This window comes from Neovison vison, chromosome 6 (assembly GCF_020171115.1).
Source record: "Neovison vison isolate M4711 chromosome 6, ASM_NN_V1, whole genome shotgun sequence".
NCBI lineage: Eukaryota > Metazoa > Chordata > Mammalia > Carnivora > Mustelidae > Neogale > Neogale vison.
In genome coordinates, this window is record NC_058096.1 from 116,166,075 (window position 1) to 116,182,403 (window position 16,329).

Genomic DNA, 16,329 nt, shown 5'->3' on the forward strand with positions numbered 1-16,329 from the left:
AGTATAAAATTATGTGGTAAAATGACTACTTGCTCATTAAACTGGGGGTGGAGAAGAGCACCCTTATTCACTGTTACAAGTGAATCTGGGGGCATATGGGTGGTTTAGTTGGTTAAGTGTCCAACTTTCGATTTAGGCTGAAGTTATAATCTCAGATCGTGATACTGAACCCTACGTTAGACTCTGTGCTGGGTGTGGAGCCTGCTCATTAAGATTCTCTCCCTCTCCCCCACTGCTCCCTCCATAAGAAAAGGAAAGGGGAAAAAAAAAGTGAATCTGTTCTACATTTTTGGAAAACCAACAGTATATTAGAATTTAATTCTCCAACACTTTGATCCAACAATCCCAATTAAAAATCCATGTCACATGTACATATATAAACATGTTACCATTCATTAACTGTTTCTTCAAACTCATGAAATAGAGTACATGAGTTTTGTGCTTTGAGGGTAAGAGGGGTACTTACATGCAGAAACACCTAACTGAAACAAGTTTTAAAGCAAGCACTAAAGAAAGTGTTTGGCACTTAATACAGTAAGGAATTGACAAATCTAGAGTTCTAATAACAGCCTGTATAAACAACCTAAATTGGTAAGTGAGCTTAACTGCCCAAATAAAAGCTACACTTTTAAATTTAGAAAACAAGCATTTCTGTTAAGCAATGTATTAATTAATGTTTCTTCCACTGTAATGCCAATTAGTGATTATTTCTTCTAAATGTAATACTGTTTTTTTTTTACCTTTTTTGAAGATTTTATTTATTTGTTTATTTGTCAGAGAGAGTGAGCAAGAGAGAGCACAAGCAGGCAGAGTGGCAGGCAGAGGCAGAGAGGGAAGCAGGCTCCCTGCTGAGTAAGGAGCCTGATGTGGGACTCGATCCCAGGACTCAGGGATCACAACCTTAGCCGAAGGCAGCAGCCCAACCAACCGAGCCACCCAGGCGTCCCTAAAATGTAAATCCAAATCCCTAATAACTTGTTGGACATTTCAATCAGCAATTTAAAATTAAAATCTGGGGGGGATGGGATAACCGGTTGATAGGCATTAAGGAGGGCACATAATGTGACAAAATGTCATATAATATAACACTAGGTGTTATACCCAACTAATGAATCACTAAACACTACATCAAAAACTAATGATGTACTGCCTAAAATGAATTTAAATTAAAAAATAATAATAATAGTAAAATTAAAATTCAAACATTCAGGGGCAGGTACCTGGCTGGCTCAATCAACAGAGCATGCTTAGAGTATACAGCTCTTGATCTTGGAGTCTTGTGTTCAAGCCCCACACTGGGTGGTAGAGCTCACTTTAAAAAACAATAATAAATAAAATGTCAACATTCATCAATTCTAAGACTCATATTATCCACATAATTGCACAGAAGCCAGGATATAGTTTATATAAAACCTTATAGTTGCTATTGGCAGATGACCATCATTATGCAGTGGTCACTGCATGCACTGCTTCAAGTTAGTCTCAACTTTTCACAGTACTGTGTCATTTCAGCTGAGCAAAGTACATTGTTGGTAGTACAGTGCTGAGTTGAAATTGTTGATTAAAGGTATTGAAAAAGATTACACTGCAGCTGCATTCTGAAACAAAAATAATAGTGTACACAAATAGGTACCCAATCAGAGCAGCAAAGTGCAGAGGAACGGCTTGGAGGAGAAGGGGTGGGGGTGGGTAGGGAAGAGTCAAAAGGGGGGGCAAAAAAGCGGGAAGAAAACCCTATAGAAAATTATATTCTAAGTCCTAAGAAGTATGTTAAGAAGGTACACCCAGAATCCAGAGATTTTCATTTTTCTTATTAACAGCAAAACCCAAAATATTTTTTCTTTATTGACTCAGCAAGATTCACTTCAGGATTACTGTATTGTGTTGGAAAGAAAGCAAAATTAGTTTTACTTGTCATCTGTACTACACTGTGGTTCACATTTTATTCTTCCAGACATGATGAAGGCCTAAACCTGAACACAAAGGAAGCACAAAATCACTAGGAAGTTCTTCTGTACAAAAAGTACAATCCTGCTAATTTACAATTTTAATTTACAGGCACTTCAATCACCTTTTTAAAATTATGTGAATTTATCGTTTTTCACTCTATTCCTTTTCCCCAGTTGAAACCTACCCATGCTGACTCAGCTTATAAAGGCAGTGCAAAGCCCTTAACCTCTGCATTCAACAAGTATTTCAAAAACACACTTTAAATCACTGTTGAAGAGGATAATGGCCCTACTCATGGTACAATCATCACAGAAATCTAAACTTTCTCTCTCATTTCCTATGGTCCTTCTGTAATCAACTATCCAGGATTTAAAAAAAAAAAAAAATCAATGTATTTGGGTATTATACCAAACGTAACAAAAGTAACTGACATTCATACAGCGGTTTTTAGTTTACAAAACACTTTTACAGGGCTTTTCTACTTTACTTACCTGTTTTCAATCAATATCCCCTTTTAAAAACAGGGGAAAAAATCTTCATTTAATCAAAATTAGCATTTTTTACTTTCCCACAAAGTCAAGCACGAGGTGACTTTATATCAAAATGCCTTACCAACAAATTAAGGAATTAACATGCAGACCCATCTTTCAAGGGTCTATTTTTCAAAAATTCATTTGATAGTCAAATGTAGTTGAAATACTGACTAGGTTCCCAAGATGGCCCACAAATGACCTTTCACCTCCCACAATTCTGCTAAATTATACTTCATACTACAATAGCCTGGATCATAAGATAAGGCAGGCAGCCAGGTAACCAAGTTTCTACTTCCTCTGCCCACTTCTTTATTATTAATATTCTCCAAGCCTCCACATCCTCTGCCCAGTACTTAATTATTAATATTCTCTGGCCTTCTCTCTATATAACAACACAAAGGGCCAAGAGGGGCTCCATTGACCCATCTACGGTGAAAACTGCCAAGAGCTGACAATCAGTGTTTTCAGCACTAATCTCTCGAGCTCCAGACCCACAGATATAAACATCAACCGAACATGTTTACATACAATAAAATTCAACAGATTCATTTTATCTTTCTTCCAAACCCACCCCCCACCACAAACCATTCCCTCTACTCCTTAAATGAATATGATTTGCTAAAATTCCATGCCAGGATTTTGGAAGTCATCCCAGACTCCTTCCTACCCCACAAGGAGGTACCTGCCATCATATCTACCTTTCTCACACCCACCCCCCCCCATGCCTAGCTCCACTGGCACTGCCCCAACTCAGGTCCTGATGCCCTCTCTAGTCTCCCTCATTCATATCAACATATAATCCAGACATGATCATTTCTCCGCTTGAAATTTCAGTAGCTTCCCATTGTCTGCAGCAGCATTTCCCAAACTGGCAAGAGTCCCTCCAAAATAAAAATTTGAAAAAACATCCCTGGCTCATATAAATTGAAGAAATATACTGGATTAAGCAAACCTGAACAATCCTCTTACTAGCAAGACACTTAAAAGTCTAGGGCACCTGCATGGCTCAGTCAGTTGAGCATCTGACTTCAGCTCAGGTTGTGATTTCCAGGTCCTGATTGAGTTCTAATCGGGGCTTTCTGCTCAGTAGGGAGTTTGCTTCGCCCTCTCCCTCCACTTCTCTCCCCTGCTCATGCTCTTTCTCCCACACCCCCTTAAATAAATAAATAAAATCTTTAAAAAAAAAAAAAAAAAAACACTGTAAACTCTGACAATGCACAATACTATGTGCTTCCCTACCACAGAGAAGTAAAGTAGGAGAGTGAGAGGCCAAACTGCGCTCCAAGGACAAAGTTACAACTAAACAGACATGTAATACTCTCCAGAATGTGGCCCTGCCGAGTTGTCACCACCACCTGCCTTTCACCAATGTTTATTATTCACCTCTTACAAACCTTGCATTCCATCTATATACAACACATTTCTAATACCTCTAAGGGCTACTGTTTCCTGACTCCATTCCTTTACATACATTGTTCCTTCTGCCAAGAATGCCCTTCCCTAACAGTGTGGCTGCAAAGCTCTTACAAGTCCTTCCATACCCTGGTGAAGTTTGTTCTCCATAATGCTTTGACTGTCCTTTCTACCTTCCAGCAGAGGATAGCTCCCATCTTTGTCTCTCCTTGTAAGAATCAGAACATTTGTCTCACAATGCTGGACTTACAGACTAAAAACCTTAAAGGCTGAAAACCAGGCCAGTACCAAGCAATGAAGAATGAATGAAGAAACAGAGCAAAACAAGGGGTGTGAAGAAAAGATAGTTGGCTTTCTGGGTTAAATTTCACAACAAGTACATATTGTCTTTGGCATGCTCCACACTCATCCCAATGCCCTTTTCCAACTCTCCCAATACCCTCTCCTAGGTTCCTTGGTGACTTCATGTAACCGGACACAAAACCTCCATCTACAACGCTATGTTCTTCAGTATCAACTCCTTCTTCAACAGTCATTCTGCTCAGAAATTAATACATAAATAAGTTATAACTTCTCAAAGCTGAGAAACAGAAGATAAATCTCCAAATAACAAAACAAAAGAACTAGGGAGGAGGTGCAGAGAGTGGGCATCATAGTTCTACCATCCCCCCCATATAAAAGTCTCGGAGTAGTCCTGACTGTGCTTCCCTCAGTGTTCTCACTCTCCACTACATCCACTCCTGCACAGCAGCAGCGACGGGCACTACAGGCAGAAAACAGAGCTAGAACGAGTGCTACTGCCATCCTCTGGGCCACCCATTTTCGGAATGAAAAGCTTTGTTCATCTGAGAGACCATATATGACCAACTTCTCACTATTTGGACAGAGAAGTCTCACTAACATGTTCTCCAATGAACTTAAAACAGTGCCTTTATCCTAGCCAGGCAGTATCTTGAAATAAACCTACACCATTACTTGATTTAGGAAAAAAGCCAATGTTGCCCAAGTGTCCTAACAATTCAGAATAAATCTGTAAATACTAAGCTAACATTTAGCAAAAATTATGATGGCTTATCACTGTTTCTGATTTCATAGAAAGCCATGTTGTACGAAGTCACTCTCTGGGGAGCCTGGGTGGCTCACTCTGTTAAGCACCAGCCTTTAGCTCAGGTCATGATTTCAGGGCCCTGAGATCCAGCCCCATGTTGGGTTCCCTGCTCAGCGGGGAGCCTGCTTCTCCCTCTCCCTCTACCCCTCCCCCCAGTTCGTGTGCACATATGCCTACACTCTCTCTCTCTCTCTTAAATAAATAAAACCTTAAAAAAAAAAACTATCTACATGTGCCAAATACTATGCTAAATGCTGGAGATTATATCCCTTGACCTATATCCCTTGACCTAAGACCTGAAAGGTGGGAAATTCATCGACAAAGAGGCACTAAAAAGAGGGGAAATAACAGAGGCATGGAATCCAAGCAGAGGAATTACCATAGGCAGAAGCAGTGAGGTGAGAGGTGGGGGCAGGGGGATGAGTTTAACAGCTGATGGGCATGAAAGAGTATATCTGCCATGAGGAACACCAAATGATATATGGATTCATTGAATCACTGTACCGTACACCTGAATTTTTTTTTCAGGATTTTTATTTATTTGACAGAGGGAGAGATCACAAGTAGGCAGAAAGGCACACAAAGAGAGAGGGGAGCAGGGAGCCCGATGCAGGGCTTGATCCCAAGATCCTGAGATCATGACCTGAGCCTAAGGCAGAGCCTCAACCTACTGAGCCACCCAAGCACTCCTTAACTGGAATTAAAATTAAAACTTTAAAAAAAAAAAAAAAGTACTAAGGTGAGAAATCCTAGAAAATGTCATGAATACAAGTTAAACCCCCTAGAACACAGGGTAGTCTCTAGCAAACAGCTAGAAATGGGAGCTAAAAACATGGGACAGGATCAGATTGCCTGATATAATAAAGATATGATAAAGATATGGATTAACTTGCATGTGATGGAGATTCTGAATTTTTTTCAACTGAAAAAGACCAAAGTCCATACCAATGGGGCCATATTCCAAATACAGTATGAATGGTGTCTTCAGGACTTGTACAGTGCAGCAGCACTGTGTTCACCTGCTAGACTGTTGACCTTCAAGATGCCAGAACTCATTCATCAACATATAGCCAACATCTAGCCCTGTGCTTGGCACATACAGGAAAAAAAAAATACCGAATAGTTAAATTTGCCAACGCAATCCTGAAGGCATAACCAAGAGGACCTAACCAGGCTTGCTTCCTTCCTTCCTACCTGCCTATAAAAATCACAATTCTTATGTACCACAATAACTGATGATTGCCACAAGTTTTAAGGGAACATGAAGAAAGGCCATTCACCATAGGCTGCATTGGAGGTAAGAAAGGATTTGGGGTGTGGGGGTGGAACACATTAAGATGCTTCTAAACCTAACTAAATTAAGCACTTTGTTCTTCTCACCAAAAACTGAACAGAAAACAACTGTGGGTTAGTTAAAACTTATTCATCAATGAACTCTAAGGCAGTGGTAGTAACTCTAAAAAACCTATTTTCGTATCAAAAAGATCCATGAAATAAAAATCCATTTTAACAGAATTTGTTGGGTTAAAAGATTTTATTTATTTTTGCGTGCACACGAGCTGGGTGGGGGGACAGTGCGGGTAGGGCAGAGGAAGAAGCAGAATCCTCGATGAGCAGTGAGTCTGATGCAGGGTTTGATCCCAGGACCCTGGGAACATGACCTGAGCTGAAGGCAGACGCTTAACCGAATGAGCCACCCAGGTGCCCCTATTCTTTCAAATATTTAAGTGCTCCAGACAAAATTAGGCTACTTGCCTGCAGTACCTTACATTTAACTTAGCAAACTGAATCAGATTATTACAACTGACATTAAATAAGGATTCCATCTCTTATGCTTGGTGAAACAGTAAGGCAAAAAAATTTAAGAGAAACTTGAGGAAATCAAAGCCAAAACTAAATTACAAATGAGCTTAGAAAACCGATGGCTTAAGAAGTTAAGGCGCTGGGGCACATGGGCTCAGTTAAGATAAGACTCTGCCTCAGGCCCAGGTCATGATCCCAGAGTTACAGGATGGAGCCCCACATTAGTCCAATCAGGCTCTCTGCTCAGCAAGGAGTCTGCTTCTCCCTCTCCCTTTGTATGCACACTCACTCATGCATATGTGCACACTCTCTCTCTCACTCTCTCAAGTAAATAAAATCTTAAAAAAAAAAAAAAAAAAAAAGAAGAGGAAGAAGTTAAGGCATAATCTAAAGCTGGACGAAACATCTTTGGTCTTTTTGAAGAACCGGTGACCCAAATTTAAAGCAATCAATCCAAAGGCCAGAGAAGTAAAATAAAATTTCAAATATTCCTTTTAAAGAAAAGATGTAGACACATTTCACTAACAAGTATTTTCTTTTTTTTTTTTTTTAAAGATTTTATTTATTTATTTGACAGAGAGAGATCACAAGTAGGCAGAGAGGCAGGCAGAGAGAGAGAGGAGGAAGCAGGCTCCCTGCTGAGCAGAGAGCCCGATGCGGGACTTGATCCCAGGACCCTGAGATCATGACCTGAGCTGAAGGCAGCGGCTCAACCCGCTGAGCCACCCAGGCGCCCTAACAAGTATTTTCTATTGTTTTATTTTTATTTATTTTTATTAACCATTATTTTTAAATAAGGCACATGAAAGTCTATTAAATAAACCTAATTTAACATATTTTTACATTTTATAATGTGACCAGGAAGAGACAGAATCAGTAACACTAACACAGAGGATGGGGGGAAATGATACACCCAGAGACAGAAAGGGAAAGACAAAAACACACATAAAATGTACATTAGAGATACATGAGGTTAACAGCTTGAGCCTTTTAGGATGCTGTTCCCAAAGATGCAAAATCATGGTATCTTTCCATGAAAAGCCTGAATACAACACTATGTCATTACTGCCTGCTGCTCTAGTTAAAATAAAATAGGCAGCAATTCTCAATCCCACCCCCACACATTCTTATCTCTCTCTCTCTCTCTCACACACACACACAATACTTGTTCTGAATACATTAAATGTTATTAAATCAATAATAGTACATGACCATTTACTGAGCCTCTTATCCTCACAATTCTCTAAGGTAGCTTTCATTCCCACCATTTGTCAAATGAAGAAACTAAAAAAGGTTAAGTAACTGGAACCCGACTACAGAGGCTGGAACTCAAGTCACTTGTACATGGCTCTGAAGCCCACATTTTAACCACTATACCATGCCAATTCCCCAGACATCTTTAGCCACTATTACATTTAGTTTTAATTTTTTAAAGATTTTTATTTATTTAATTGACACACAGAGAGAGATCACAAGTAAGCAGAGAGAGAGCGGGAAGCAGGCTCCTTGCTGAGCAGAGAGCCCGATGCGGGGCTCAATCCCAGGACTGAGATCATGACCTGAGCCGAAGGCAGAGGCTTAAGCCACTGAGCCATCCAGGTGCCCCTACATTTTTTTTTTTTTTAAACTGGTGTTTTTTACTATGCTTTTCCAAAAATAATGTTAAGATTCAGGTACTTTAAATTTCATGAAAAACATGAACAACTTATACAGTTCTATCTCTCTATCATTTACTTTCAAGTAAACTCTGCACCCAAGGTGGGGCTCAAACTTACAACCCCAACATCAAGTCTCATGCTCTAGCAACTGAGCCAGCCAAGTGTTCCTATACTTCTTTTAAAATAATGCAGATTTTACTAGCAGTAAGGAAGATGTTAACACTGAATATAGCTTAGTATCAATCCAGAATTACACAAAGTACAAATGGTCCCCCAATACTCCCCTATTTTATTACCTAGCCTTTTAATTATGCTAGGTTCTTTGTATGGTGTAAAATACCCAGTATAACCCTGGGGAGATAATAGATTTTCACAGATACCTAATTTCTTTCTCCATTATTCATATTGTGGACTCTTACCATATATGCACTTAACTACTCCCATTCAATTATCTGTGCTACACGAAAAAAAGAAAAACAAGAGAATACTTTAAATGATGGCAGGATGCTTGCCTTTACATCCTTGTCCCAGAGTGAACATGCAATGAAGACTATAAATTTGCTGCTCCTCAGCCAGTCTAAGTCCCATTCACTTGTCAAAAGGTATCTTGCATAGCTAATTATGATCCCCCTCACCAAAAAAGTAACCTATTTTAAAAACTGGAGGGAAAACAGGCTGTTGGAATTGAAAAACAGTATGTCAGTTAAGAACCAGTTTTCTACGGACGCCTGGGTGGCTCAGTTGGTTAAGCAGCTGCCTTTGGCTCAGGTCATGATCCCAGCGTCCTGGGATTGAGTCCCACATCGGGCTCCTTGCTCGGCAGGGAGCCTGCTTCTCTCTCTGCCTCTGCCTGCCTCTCTGGCTACTTGTGCTCACTCTCGCTCCTCTCTCTCTCTGACAAATAAATAAATAAAATCTTAAAAAAAAAAAAAAAGAACCAGTTTTCTAACGTATCTTCCTAAAAGACCTTTTCAACAGTAATTTTGCCTATACAGGATTTCTACCTTAAATGAGAATTTAGGCCCATAGCCCCCACATATAAGGTATGACTTCACTTTACCCAGCTCTTTAAATTACAAAGAATTAAGAACCCAAACATGTGTCTTGTATATCAAAGTAAGTTAGTAACTAATGCATTATTCATCCTATTTCACAAATGGGAAAAAGCAGAGCAACAGGGACGCTGTTAGAAGGCATGCTTGGGGCGCAAGGATGGCTCAGCTGATTAACATATGCCTTTGGCTCCAGTCTTGGTTCCCTAGTCCAAGGATCGAGCCTCACATCGGGCTCCCTGCTTGGCAAGGAGTCTGCTTCTCCCCACCCCCCCCTTCAAGCTCTCTCTCCCAAACACTCTCTCTCTCAAATTAATAAAAAAATCTTTTTAAAAAGAAGAAGGCACACTAGATACATGTGGGAACTATTCCATGATTTATTTTAAAATAAAATAAAAATGTAGTAAAAGTCTGTCATGTGGGGCACCTGGTTGGCTCAGTCAGTTAAGTGTCTACCTTCAGCTCATGTCATGATTTTGGGTCCTGGCACAGAGCTCCAAATCAGGATCCCTGCTGCTTCTCCCTCTCCCTCTGTCCCTCCCCCTGTTCGTGCTCTCTAATAAATAAAATCTTAAAAAAAAAAAAAAAGCTGCCACGTAATCAAAAGCAATCCTTAACACTGGTTCTCAGTAGGGGAAAACAAAACAAAACAACAGTTGAGTAGTGAGATAAGCCATTACCAGAGTACAAAACCAAGCCAAGAGTGGAAAGAATAACCTACCGACAAACACGGTCTTACCCCAGGTCCTTTACTGGCACGCTATCACTTATTCTCCACACATTTCCTTTTCTGTAAAAAGAAGAGACTAGTCTATCACCTATCTGTGACGATTCACCATATTTGTTTTTCAATCTCACACTTCATTATTTCAATATCCAACTCACAAATTCCTTGTGAAGAAAACAGGTAAAAACCAAATAAAATAGAGGAGTCAATTAATCTAGCTTTCTATCAGAGGTAGAACTTTCATACCACCCACCTCAAAACAGATACAAATATTTTTATTTTTTTCGAGATTTTAAGTAATCTCTACACCCAACGTGGAGCTCAAACTTAGAACCCCAAGACCAAAAGTTGCATGCACCACCAACTGAGCCACACAGGCATCCTCTAATATTTTTATTTAAAGCTTCTGAGAAAATCTACATACATCATCAAGTTCCACATCATGTAATCAGTAAATTCTACATAGTTAACTCACTTTTCTCAGAAATTCATTTTCTTACCTGAGTATCAATAGATCATTTAAAAGCATGAGGGTCAGCAAAAAGAGGAATTTCAATTAAGAGACTGATTACAACTCACTTAATTCATACACATACATAAATAGACAGGGGAGTACTTCTTATTGGATTCTCAGTTCATACTAGTATTAGTGGTCTTGGGTGACAGGAAGAGGTAAAACATGCATCTTCATCTATACCCTCAAAGAAACAGGTCTCTGTGGAGCTCTGTTTCCAAAGATCTATATGGCCTCTTCCACTGGGGAGATGCCCTGTGGTAGACTCCTTTTTTTAATTTGGCAGTCTTGTAGTTTGCTATTTGAGTTAATGTTTTACTAGTCAGACCTAACAAAGGCCCCATTATGAGCCTTTCTGTCTAAGGTGTTACCAGATCCTATGTTGGGACAGTTCTCTCTAGAGAGAACTCGAGAGAGAACTGTCCCACGGAAATTCTTCAGCAATCCACACCCTCAACTTTCCTCGTTCTCAGACATTTGACTATCTGATCAACTTTTCCTTTCCTTCATTCCATCTTCCCCATCCTAACTAATGTGTTTTTTAACTAATGATTACAAAGTAGTGATTTTTTATTACCATTCATTCATGACATTTCACATCATCTCTACTTTTTTTTCATCATCTCTAGTTTTAATCTTACTAATATAAATCTTTGGTGGGTTGTTTTGTTTTTTAATTAGAGAGAGGGCCCAACACAGGGCTCAATCTCATTACCCTGAGATCACAACCTGACCAAAATCAAGAGTCAGACACCTAACAAACTGAGCCACCCAGGCACTCCACTAATAACTAATGTCTTTTTTATTTTTTAATAAACATATAGTGTATTATTAGCCCCAGGGGTACAAGTCTGTGAGTCGCCAGGTTTACACACTTCACAGCACTCACCATATCACATATCCTCCCCAATGCCCATAACCCCACCACCAACAAATTTTTTTAACTCATGGCTTATATAATCACTAGTTACCATTAAGTCTAGGAAATTCTACCCTACAGATAACACCTACTTTTCCCCAATTAAATAAACCCAGAACTTTTACTTTTTTACATAAATCTTAAAAGATGTGCTTTAATTCCAATGCTTTTTTCTTTCTCTATCTCAAAAAATGAAGTCAACAAAATTCAAGTAAGGCTCTCTAACAATTATTTCCTTGCCTCTCTCATGTTTCCTGGACTAGTTAGATGGGTTAATAATTAGAACATGGTTTTAGCGACTACCGATTCATTCTCTCCATAATCCAGTTAGCTTCATTTCACATAAACTATCTCCCAAAACCAAAGATTAAATCCCATCAGCTATCTCTGGGGTGCAGATTTAACTAGATGAGCTATACAGCACATTCAGAATGCATTTCATCACTGGAACAAACCTTCTGCTGATGTTAGATGTCAAGCACTAGACTATCTTCCTTTACCATACCACTATGAACTGGTTTAAGAGTGTTATCTTTAATAAGTGATGAGCTGCTAACTCCTATTCAACTTATGTTCCATTCACAATGTCTTCCACTTACTACATATATAGTTAACTTAGGTTACCAAATATACCAGCGGACAGAATCCAGCATTAGACAAACCAAATAATCAAGATCATTTTAAAATTCTATTTGTCTTCCCAGATTTTTAGTAATTACAACCATTATGCTGTCATTCAAGTATAAAGTTCTTACTTCCACCATTACCTGGACCATTGGGGAAAAAATAATACAGAATAAAGACAAAGCTTCACAGGATGCCCCCGTATCACTGATCATGGCCCATCTCCTAGGACTGCTATTAATCTTAGGAATAGTGTACTCACATTTTTAAAACCTCATATTCACATATTCACAAGACCACCGTGTTATATAAGCAGAGCTTAATTTAGTATAGGGAATAAAAGGGGGAAAGGGAGAACGTAAGTTCTCAGCTAATCCTCAAAATTCTGAGGTAAGTATTAAAATTTGTTTTCAATAAAAATGAATTAGAAACCTGGTGATTCACAGACCTGTACCCCTGAGGCTAATAATACATTATATATATGTTAATAAAAAAATTTTTTAAATTTAAAAAAAGAATTAGAGGATGATGATAATCAGGGAAGTTAAGCAACTTATAATGTAAGGGCCTCTGAAAACAGCACGAATCTAGCTCTGTTACTTTATGTGACAAGCTGTTTCTGTTTCTAGGTTTACCATGTTAGCTGTCTATGACTCTGGGTAACTTAACATCTCTGAACCTCAAGTTTCCTCATCTGTAAAATACAGTTTAAATGAGATAATCCATGTTAAGTGTTTAATTCAAAGCCTAGTCAAAGAGCTAGTTACAGAAAGTCAAAAATCAAACTCCAGTCTGATTTCACAAGTCCGTACTTTTTCTGTATTACATTATGTTGTAGCTACCAACACACAATTATTATCCAAAATACATATTTGGAATACGGCACAGGTGAAAAACTGATGTACCTAACTGAGACAACTTTAAGGGCTAACTAAACCAATGGAAATATTTTAGCTCTAATAACTAATAAGCAAAACCACACAGAACTCATCAGAAGATAATGTTCAGACATTCAGGCTTAACAAAGCTTTGCTCTAAATACTATAAAACTATTTCCCTACCTATGTAAGAATTTATTTTTTTTTAGAGATTTTATTTATTTATTTGACAGAAATCACAAGTAGGCAGAGAGGCAGGCACAGAGAGAGGAGAAGCAGGCTCCAGAGAAGACAGGCTCCCTGCTGAGCAGAGAGTCCGATGTGGGGCTCGATCCAGGACCCTGGGATCATGACCTGAGCCGAAGGCAGAGGCTTTAACCCACTGCACCACCCAGGCGCCCGGAATTTATTATATTTATCTCAAATCAAACCAAATTAAAATTTTAATAGCCAAGCATACCCCAAGTAAAGTATTCTCATTGACCAAGACAAAGAAATCAGCCCTCTCACTACATAATTTGAACACTGCATCCAATTGAAGCCTGTCAACTGTATTTTCAAAATAAATTGCAACTTCATATTTTCATTTATAGCTATACTACTTATAAATTGAGACAACCAGTGTCATCACTTTTCCTACCCAATGCCCTGAGCAAAAACAAGCTTTGTTGTTCTAACAAAGTTCAAAAATCTCACTGAACAGTATCAGGCTCCCTGATCTAGTACGGGATAATGCAAACGGATAGTAGCAAAAGTAAAGTTGCGTCACAATTAATAATAGGCTTACTATTTGGAACTTCCAGGAACTGATCTGCATTTTAAAAAGGGTTGCTAAACCAGAATGGAATACCCAAAGAGATTTATTTTGGCATCTGTAGCCTATTCGGCAAAGCAACAAACCTCCCGAGAAAAGAATGCCATAAAATATATGTACCTTGGTAAGGAGGCTGAGATCTAACGAAAGGCAGACCACTTTTAACTATGAAATCACCCCTTAAAAGATAAGGAAATCAAAACACCTTCACTTTAGCGACAAAGCCTTTAGAAAACAGTATTCACTTTGCAATAATCTTTAACGTTCCTGCATTTCTTGGATTTTAAAAAAATTCTAACTTCCTGACTCATAGATCTAAAATAGTCATTACATACACAAATGTTCTACTTGTACAGTTCAGAATCATAAGTAGGAAACATAGGTTTCTGTTTCTAGGTTTACGACTCCATACCCATTCATTTTGGACTAATATAACCACTAAATACAGCTTTAAGACACTGACAATTAAAAGGAGTGAATTACGTGAGTGACTCATACCTCCTATGTCCAGACACCAAGATCCAAGGATGATTCTGTCAGATCTATGGAAGAGGAAATGATAAACACCTGTCACAAAATCTTTCCAAATGGGGAAGCCCCGAATGGAGTTATTGTCAATCTCCAATCCATTCCCCCAGCCACAACCCCGCTAAAGATACACTGCCAAACCTAACTCTGTGAAGGCAAGGGGAGAATTAAAGGCCATAAAGAGAGTGACCACGCAAGTAATGGAGAGAACCCCGGGGTTTTTCTAGTCTTCACTTACAGAGTCAAAGTGAGAGGCCTTAACCAATTAAGAAGTCACTTTTCCTCTCTGGGCCTCACTTAGTCATCCATAAAATGAGGTGATGGCAAGAAGCTGTTACTACTCCGACGTTAAGGACGAACTCAAGATGCCTTTAGGCAGCACCCGCGGAACACATCAAGCGTCCTGCCCTTCGACCACCCATCTGCCAGACTTTCTAAAAGGGCTGGACCACCATCCTTACTCCCCAGTCCCAACGCAAGCAGCGTGTCCGAACCGGGCCTTCACACCCACAACGTGTATCCCTTTTTCTCGCCTCACCTGTCCCAGACAGACATTCCGCGGTCTCAGCGCTCCCCTCCCCATCCCACTCATCTCCCCCGGGAAGTGATGCGGGATTCTGGGCCAAGGAGCCCAGCAGAAGCTCACCTGGTACCCGACAACACCCTTCTCCTTCAACCCCCCACCATCACCACCACCACCACCCACCTACTCCGCGCCCCGCTCACCCTGCCCCGGCGTCCCGGGAAAGCCCGACCACTCACCCGCCGCCGCTGCACCGTCTCCTCGGCGGCCTCTGGGCCCGAGCAGCTGAGGGACCGCGGGGGGCCGGGGCCCGGGCCCGCTGCTGTCGCCGCCGTCGCCTCGCCTCAGCCCAGCCCCATCGCCCTCGGCGGGCGCCGGCGGCCGCGGGTCGCTCGGATTCGAGGCGCCGCTGCCGCCGCCGCCGCCGCGCGCTGCAGCTCGGGGTGAGGGGAGGGAGGCGCCGCGGCCAGGCCCTGGCTGAGCCGGGCACAGGGGTGTCCGCGTTCTCCTCCTCGGCGCCCGCGGCGGCGGCGGCTTGAAGCCGGACAGAGCGAGAACAAGGGACGGTGACGGGGGTAGGCGGGCAGGGGAGGGGGGCGGTCTGCACTCCGAAACGGCCTCCAGCCGCCAGCGACGATGCGAACCCCCCTCCCCTCCGCCGTGGCGCCCAGATCAAGCTGCGGGGAGAGCCGGCGGGCGGGGGTGCGCGCGGTAAGCTCGGGACTCCCGCGCCCGGATGTGAGGTCACGTGGCTGCCTCATCCCAGCGCCGAGCGCGGAGGGGCGCAGAGGGGACGTAGTGGGGCGGAGCCAGAGGGATGGGCGGGGCCATTGGGTAGGCCCTGCCCACCTCGCCTTTAGACCCCCTAGACGCGCGAAGGGAAGAAAGGGGCGAAGAGGACGTTTCAAAAGGGCTGCGTCCTGAGGAGGCGAAGTTACCAGCGGAGGACGGGATTTTTTGGCCTGGAGGAGGTGGAAATTGCCACCCTGGCCGAGCAAAAACAAGATCATGGTACAGATCCCCATTTAATGAACAGGGAAACTGAGGACCAGCGAGGGACCTAGAATAGACTTGCCCAGAGTCAAGGTCAAGGTGGAAACTTGTGCTACAACGGAGAGAAAACCAGACCCTGGTTCTACTCCAGGTCTCCTTCATTCCTTAAGAGCGCCACCACCCCCCATCCAAAAACAAACAAAAAACTGTAATTCGCCTTCGACAACGAGCTCGGCGCACTGGCCTCCAGCGGAGGACTGGGAAGCCTACGCAGGAGAAAGCTCCCACGCGC

General features: G+C 41.4%; 1 protein-coding gene across 5 annotated transcripts in view; it reads right to left on the reverse strand.

Moving 5' to 3' along the window:
* ATP13A3 (ATPase 13A3) overlaps positions 1 to 15,420 on the reverse strand; it is a 92,089-nt gene extending 76,669 nt beyond the window's left edge. For 4 of the 5 annotated variants that reach the window (XM_044252025.1, XM_044252027.1, XM_044252028.1 and 1 more), the window contains exons 1-2: positions 15,284 to 15,420; positions 14,492 to 14,535 (exon numbers count right to left, since the gene is read on the reverse strand). The gene's annotated coding sequence lies outside the window, so the exon portion shown is untranslated. Of the gene's footprint in view, positions 1 to 10,256; positions 10,308 to 14,491; positions 14,536 to 15,283 lie in introns of all 5 variants that reach the window. The other variant, XM_044252024.1, reaches the window with a different exon arrangement.
* Positions 15,421 to 16,329: the final 909 nt, after the last annotated feature.